The sequence below is a fragment of the Montipora foliosa genome, chromosome 6 (assembly GCF_036669935.1).
Source record: "Montipora foliosa isolate CH-2021 chromosome 6, ASM3666993v2, whole genome shotgun sequence".
Classification (NCBI taxonomy): Eukaryota; Metazoa; Cnidaria; class Anthozoa; order Scleractinia; family Acroporidae; genus Montipora; species Montipora foliosa.
The window spans coordinates 23,647,614-23,655,393 of record NC_090874.1 but is presented as its reverse complement, the minus strand read 5'-3'; positions in this window follow the sequence as shown (position 1 = coordinate 23,655,393).

Genomic DNA, 7,780 nt, shown 5'->3' with positions numbered 1-7,780 from the left:
CCAAGGCAATAATTAGGTGGCACACCCATGAGTGCAGTAAAACCCAGTCTTTTGTTAGAGTCAAGATAATATTATTAGGCTGTACTTTAGGTGGCACACCCATGAGTACAGTATAACCCAGTCTTTTGTTAGAGTCAAGATAATATTATTAGGCTGTACTTTAGGTGGCACACCCATGAGTACAGTATAACCCAGTCTTTTGTTCGAGTCGATATAATGTTATTAGGCTGTACTTTAGGTGGCACACCCATGAGTACAGTATAACCCAGTCTTTTGTTAGAGTCAAGATAATATTATTAGGCTGTACTTTAGGTGGCACACCCATGAGAACAGTATAACCGAGTGTTTTGTTAGAGTCAAGATAATATTATTAGGCTGTATTTTAGGTGGTGCACCCATGAGTACAGTATAACCCAGTCTTTTGTTAGAGCCAAGATAATATTATTAGGCTGTACTTTAGGTGGCACACCCATGAGTACAGTATAACCCAGTCTTTTGTTAGAGTCAATATAATATTATTAGGTTGTACTTTAGGTGGCACACCCATGAGTACAGTATAACCCAGTCTTTTGTTAGAGTCAATATAATATTATTAGGCTGTACTTTAGGTGGCACACCCATGAGTGCAGTATAACCCAGTCTTTTGTTAGAGCCAAGATAATATTATTAGGCTGTACTTTAGGTGGTGCACCCATGAGTACAGTATAACCCAGTCTTTTGTTAGAGTCAAGATAATATTATTAGGCTGTACTTTAGGTGGCACACCCATGAGTACAGTATAACCCAGTCTTTTGTTAGAGTCAAGATAATATTTTTAGGCTGTACTTTAGGTGGCACACCCATGAGTACAGTATAACCCAGTCTTTTGTTAGAGTCAAGATAATATTTTTAGGCTGTACTTAAGGTGGTGCACCCATGAGTACAGTATAACCCAGTCTTTTGTTAAAGTCAAGATAATATTATTAGGCTGTACTTAAGGTGGCACACCCATGAGTACAGTATAACCCAGTCTTTTCTTAGAGTCAATAAAATATTATTAGGCTGTACTTTTAAATTAGGTGGCACACCCATGAGTACAGTATAACCCAGTGTTTTGTTAGAGCCAAGATAATATTATTAGGCTGTACTGTAGGTGGCGCACCCATGAGTACAGTATAACCCAGTGTTTTGTTAGAGCCAAGATAATATAAATTTATTAGGCTGTACTTTAGGTGGCACACCCATGAGTGCAGTATAACCCAGTCTTTTGTTAGAGCCAAGATAATATTATTAGGCTGTACTTTAGGTGGCGCACCCATGAGTACAGTATAACCCAGTGTTTTGTTAGAGCCAAGATAATATAAATTTATTAGGCTGTACTTTAGGTGGCACACCCATGAGTACAGTATAACCCAGTGTTTTGTTAGAGTCAAGATAATATTATTAGGCTGTACTTTAAATGGTGCACCCATGAGTACAGTATAACCCAGTCTTTTGTTAGAGCTAAGATAATATTATTAGGCTATACTTTAGGTGGTGCACCCATGAGTACAGTACAAACCCAGTCTTTTGTTAAAGCCAAGATAATATTATTTGGCTGTACTTTAGGTGGCACACCCATGAGAACAGTATAACCGAGTGTTTTGTTAGAGTCAAGATAATATTATTAGGCTGTATTTTAGGTGGTGCACCCATGAGTACAGTATAACCCAGTCTTTTGTTAGAGCCAAGATAATATTATTAGGCTGTACTTTAGGTGGCACACCCATGAGTACAGTATAACCCAGTCTTTTGTTAGAGTCAATATAATATTATTAGGTTGTACTTTAGGTGGCACACCCATGAGTACAGTATAACCCAGTCTTTTGTTAGAGTCAATATAATATTATTAGGCTGTACTTTAGGTGGCACACCCATGAGTGCAGTATAACCCAGTCTTTTGTTAGAGCCAAGATAATATTATTAGGCTGTACTTTAGGTGGTGCACCCATGAGTACAGTATAACCCAGTCTTTTGTTAGAGTCAAGATAATATTATTAGGCTGTACTTTAGGTGGCACACCCATGAGTACAGTATAACCCAGTCTTTTGTTAGAGTCAAGATAATATTTTTAGGCTGTACTTTAGGTGGCACACCCATGAGTACAGTATAACCCAGTCTTTTGTTAGAGTCAAGATAATATTTTTAGGCTGTACTTAAGGTGGTGCACCCATGAGTACAGTATAACCCAGTCTTTTGTTAAAGTCAAGATAATATTATTAGGCTGTACTTAAGGTGGCACACCCATGAGTACAGTATAACCCAGTCTTTTGTTAGAGTCAATAAAATATTATTAGGCTGTACTTTTAAATTAGGTGGCACACCCATGAGTACAGTATAACCCAGTGTTTTGTTAGAGCCAAGATAATATTATTAGGCTGTACTGTAGGTGGCGCACCTATGAGTACAGTATAACCCAGTGTTTTGTTAGAGCCAAGATAATATAAATTTATTAGGCTGTACTTTAGGTGGCACACCCATGAGTGCAGTATAACCCAGTCTTTTGTTAGAGCCAAGATAATATTATTAGGCTGTACTTTAGGTGGCGCACCCATGAGTACAGTTTAACCCAGTGTTTTGTTAGAGCCAAGATAATATAAATTTATTAGGCTGTACTTTAGGTGGCACACCCATGAGTACAGTATAACCCAGTGTTTTGTTAGAGTCAAGATAATATTATTAGGCTGTACTTTAAATGGTGCACCCATGAGTACAGTATAACCCAGTCTTTTGTTAGAGCTAAGATAATATTATTAGGCTATACTTTAGGTGGTGCACCCATGAGTACAGTACAAACCCAGTCTTTTGTTAAAGCCAAGATAATATTATTTGGCTGTACTTTAGGTGGCGCACCCATGAGTACAGTATAACCGAGTGTTTTGTTAGAGCCAAGATAATATAAATTTATTAGGCTGTACTTTAGGTGGCACACCCATGAGTACAGTATAACCCAGTGTTTTGTTAGAGTCAAGATAATATTATTAGGCTGTACTTTAAATGGCGCACCCATGAGTACAGTATAACCCAGTCTTTTGTTAGAGCCAAGATAATATTATTAGGCTGTACTTAAGGTGGCGCACCCATGAGTACAGTATAACCCAGTCTTTTGTTAGAGTCAAGATAATATTATTAGGCTATACTTCGGGTGGCACACCCATGAGTGCAGTATAACCCAGTCTTTTTTTAGAGCCAAGATAATATTGTTAGGCTATACTTTAGGTGGTGCACCCATGAGTACAGTATAACCCAGTCTTTTGTTAGAGTCAAGATAATATTATTAGGCTGTACTTTAGGTGGCACACCCATGAGAACAGTATAACCGAGTGTTTTGTTAGAGTCAAGATAATATTATTAGGGTGTATTTTAGGTGGTGCACCCATGAGTACAGTATAACCCAGTCTTTTGTTAGAGTCAAGATAATATTATTAGGCTGTACTTTAGGTGGCACACCCATGAGTACAGTATAACCCAGTCTTTTGTTAGAGCCAAGATAATATTATTAGGCTGTACTTTAGGTGGCGCACCCATGAGTGCAGTATAACACAGTCTTTTCTTAGAGCCAAGATAATATTATTAGGCTGTACTTAAGGTGGCGCACCCATGAGTACAGTATAACCCAGTCTTTTGTTAGAGCCAAGATAATATTATTAGGCTGTAGTTTAGGTGGCGCATCCATGAGTACAGTATAACCCAGTCTTTTGTTAGAGTCAAGATAAAATTATTAGGCTGTACTTTAGGTGGCGCACCCATGAGTACAGTATAACCCAGTCTTTTGTTAGAGCCAAGATAATATTATTAGGCTGTACTTAAGGTGGCGCACCCATGAGTACAGTATAACCCAGTCTTTTGTTAGAGCCAAGATAATATTATTAGGCTGTACTTTAGGTGGCGCACCCATGAGTACAGTATAACGCAGTCTTTTATTAGAGCCAAGATAATATTATTAGGCTGTACTTTAGGTGGCGCACCCATGAGTACAGTATAACCCAGTCTTTTGTTAGAGCCAAGATAATATTATTAGGCTGTACTTAAGGTGGCGCACCCATGAGTACAGTATAACCCAGTCTTTTGTTTGAGTCAAGATAATATTATTAGGCTGTACTTTAGGTGGCACACCCATGAGAACAGTATAACCGAGTGTTTTGTTAGAGTCAACATAATATTATTAGGCTGTACTTTAGGTGGTGCACCCATGAGTACAGTATAACCCAGTGTTTTGTTAGAGTTAAGATAATATTATTAGGCTGTACTTTATGTGGCACACCCATGAGTACAGTATAACCCAGTCTTTTGTTATAGCCAAGATAATATTATTAGGCTGTACTTTATGTGGCGCACCCATGCGTGCAGTATAACCCAGTCTTTTGTTAGAGCCAAGATAATATTATTTGGCTGTACTTTAGGTGGCACACCCATGAGTACAGTATAACCCAGTCTTTTGTTAGAGTCATTATAATGTTATTAGGCTGTACTTTAGGTGGCACACCCATGAGTACAGTATAACCCAGTCTTTTGTTAGAGTCAAGATAATATTATTAGGCTGTACTTTAGGTGGCACACCCATGAGAACAGTATAACCGAGTGTTTTGTTAGAGTCAAGATAATATTATTAGGCTGTATTTTAGGTGGTGCACCCATGAGTACAGTATAACCCAGTCTTTTGTTAGAGCCAAGATAATATTATTAGGCTGTACTTTAGGTGGCACACCCATGAGTACAGTATAACCCAGTCTTTTGTTAGAGTCAATATAATATTATTAGGTTGTACTTTAGGTGGCACACCCATGAGTACAGTATAACCCAGTCTTTTGTTAGAGTCAATATAATATTATTAGGTTGTACTTTAGGTGGCACACCCATGAGTACAGTATAACCCAGTCTTTTGTTGGAGTCAAGACAATATTTTTAGGCTGTACTTTAGGTGGCACACCCATGAGTACAGTATAACCCAGTCTTTTGTTAGAGTCAAGATAATATTTTTAGGCTGTACTTAAGGTGGTGCACCCATGAGTACAGTATAACCCAGTCTTTTGTTAGAGTCAAGATAATATTATTAGGCTGTACTTAAGGTGGCACACCCATGAGTACAGTATAACCCAGTGTTTTGTAAGAGCCAAGATAATATTATTAGGCTGTACTTTAGGTGGCGCACCCATGAGTACAGTATAACCCAGTCTTTTGTTAGAGCCAAGATAATATTATTAGGCTGTACTTAAGGTGGCGCACCCATGAGTACAGTATAACCCAGTCTTTTGTTAGAGCCAAGATAATATTATTAGCCTGTACTTTAGGTGGCGCACCCATGAGTACAGTATAACCCAGTCTTTTGTTAGAGCCAAGATAATATTATTAGGCTGTACTTAAGGTGGTGCACCCATGAGTACAGTATAACCCAGTCTTTTGTTAAAGTCAAGATAATATTATTAGGCTGTACTTAAGGTGGCACACCCATGAGTACAGTATAACCCAGTCTTTTGTTAGAGTCAATAAAATATTATTAGGCTGTACTTTTAAATTAGGTGGCACACCCATGAGTACAGTATAACCCAGTGTTTTGTTAGAGCCAAGATAATATTATTAGGCTGTACTGTAGGTGGCGCACCTATGAGTACAGTATAACCCAGTGTTTTGTTAGAGCCAAGATAATATAAATTTATTAGGCTGTACTTTAGGTGGCACACCCATGAGTGCAGTATAACCCAGTCTTTTGTTAGAGCCAAGATAATATTATTAGGCTGTACTTTAGGTGGCGCACCCATGAGTACAGTTTAACCCAGTGTTTTGTTAGAGCCAAGATAATATAAATTTATTAGGCTGTACTTTAGGTGGCACACCCATGAGTACAGTATAACCCAGTGTTTTGTTAGAGTCAAGATAATATTATTAGGCTGTACTTTAAATGGTGCACCCATGAGTACAGTATAACCCAGTCTTTTGTTAGAGCTAAGATAATATTATTAGGCTATACTTTAGGTGGTGCACCCATGAGTACAGTACAAACCCAGTCTTTTGTTAAAGCCAAGATAATATTATTTGGCTGTACTTTAGGTGGCGCACCCATGAGTACAGTATAACCGAGTGTTTTGTTAGAGCCAAGATAATATAAATTTATTAGGCTGTACTTTAGGTGGCACACCCATGAGTACAGTATAACCCAGTGTTTTGTTAGAGTCAAGATAATATTATTAGGCTGTACTTTAAATGGCGCACCCATGAGTACAGTATAACCCAGTCTTTTGTTAGAGCCAAGATAATATTATTAGGCTGTACTTAAGGTGGCGCACCCATGAGTACAGTATAACCCAGTCTTTTGTTAGAGTCAAGATAATATTATTAGGCTATACTTCGGGTGGCACACCCATGAGTGCAGTATAACCCAGTCTTTTTTTAGAGCCAAGATAATATTGTTAGGCTATACTTTAGGTGGTGCACCCATGAGTACAGTATAACCCAGTCTTTTGTTAGAGTCAAGATAATATTATTAGGCTGTACTTTAGGTGGCACACCCATGAGAACAGTATAACCGAGTGTTTTGTTAGAGTCAAGATAATATTATTAGGGTGTATTTTAGGTGGTGCACCCATGAGTACAGTATAACCCAGTCTTTTGTTAGAGTCAAGATAATATTATTAGGCTGTACTTTAGGTGGCACACCCATGAGTACAGTATAACCCAGTCTTTTGTTAGAGCCAAGATAATATTATTAGGCTGTACTTTAGGTGGCGCACCCATGAGTGCAGTATAACACAGTCTTTTCTTAGAGCCAAGATAATATTATTAGGCTGTACTTAAGGTGGCGCACCCATGAGTACAGTATAACCCAGTCTTTTGTTAGAGCCAAGATAATATTATTAGGCTGTACTTTAGGTGGCGCACCCATGAGTACAGTATAACCCAGTCTTTTGTTAGAGCCAAGATAATATTATTAGGCTGTACTTAAGGTGGCGCACCCATGAGTACAGTATAACCCAGTCTTTTGTTAGAGCCAAGATAATATTATTAGGCTGTACTTTAGGTGGCGCACCCATGAGTACAGTATAACGCAGTCTTTTATTAGAGCCAAGATAATATTATTAGGCTGTACTTTAGGTGGCGCACCCATGAGTACAGTATAACCCAGTCTTTTGTTAGAGCCAAGATAATATTATTAGGCTGTACTTAAGGTGGCGCACCCATGAGTACAGTATAACCCAGTCTTTTGTTTGAGTCAAGATAATATTATTAGGCTGTACTTTAGGTGGCACACCCATGAGAACAGTATAACCGAGTGTTTTGTTAGAGTCAACATAATATTATTAGGCTGTACTTTAGGTGGTGCACCCATGAGTACAGTATAACCCAGTGTTTTGTTAGAGTTAAGATAATATTATTAGGCTGTACTTTATGTGGCACACCCATGAGTACAGTATAACCCAGTCTTTTGTTATAGCCAAGATAATATTATTAGGCTGTACTTTATGTGGCGCACCCATGCGTGCAGTATAACCCAGTCTTTTGTTAGAGCCAAGATAATATTATTTGGCTGTACTTTAGGTGGCACACCCATGAGTACAGTATAACCCAGTCTTTTGTTAGAGTCATTATAATGTTATTAGGCTGTACTTTAGGTGGCACACCCATGAGTACAGTATAACCCAGTCTTTTGTTAGAGTCAAGATAATATTATTAGGCTGTACTTTAGGTGGCACACCCATGAGAACAGTATAACCGAGTGTTTTGTTAGAGTCAAGATAATATTATTAGGCTGTATTTTAGGTGGTGC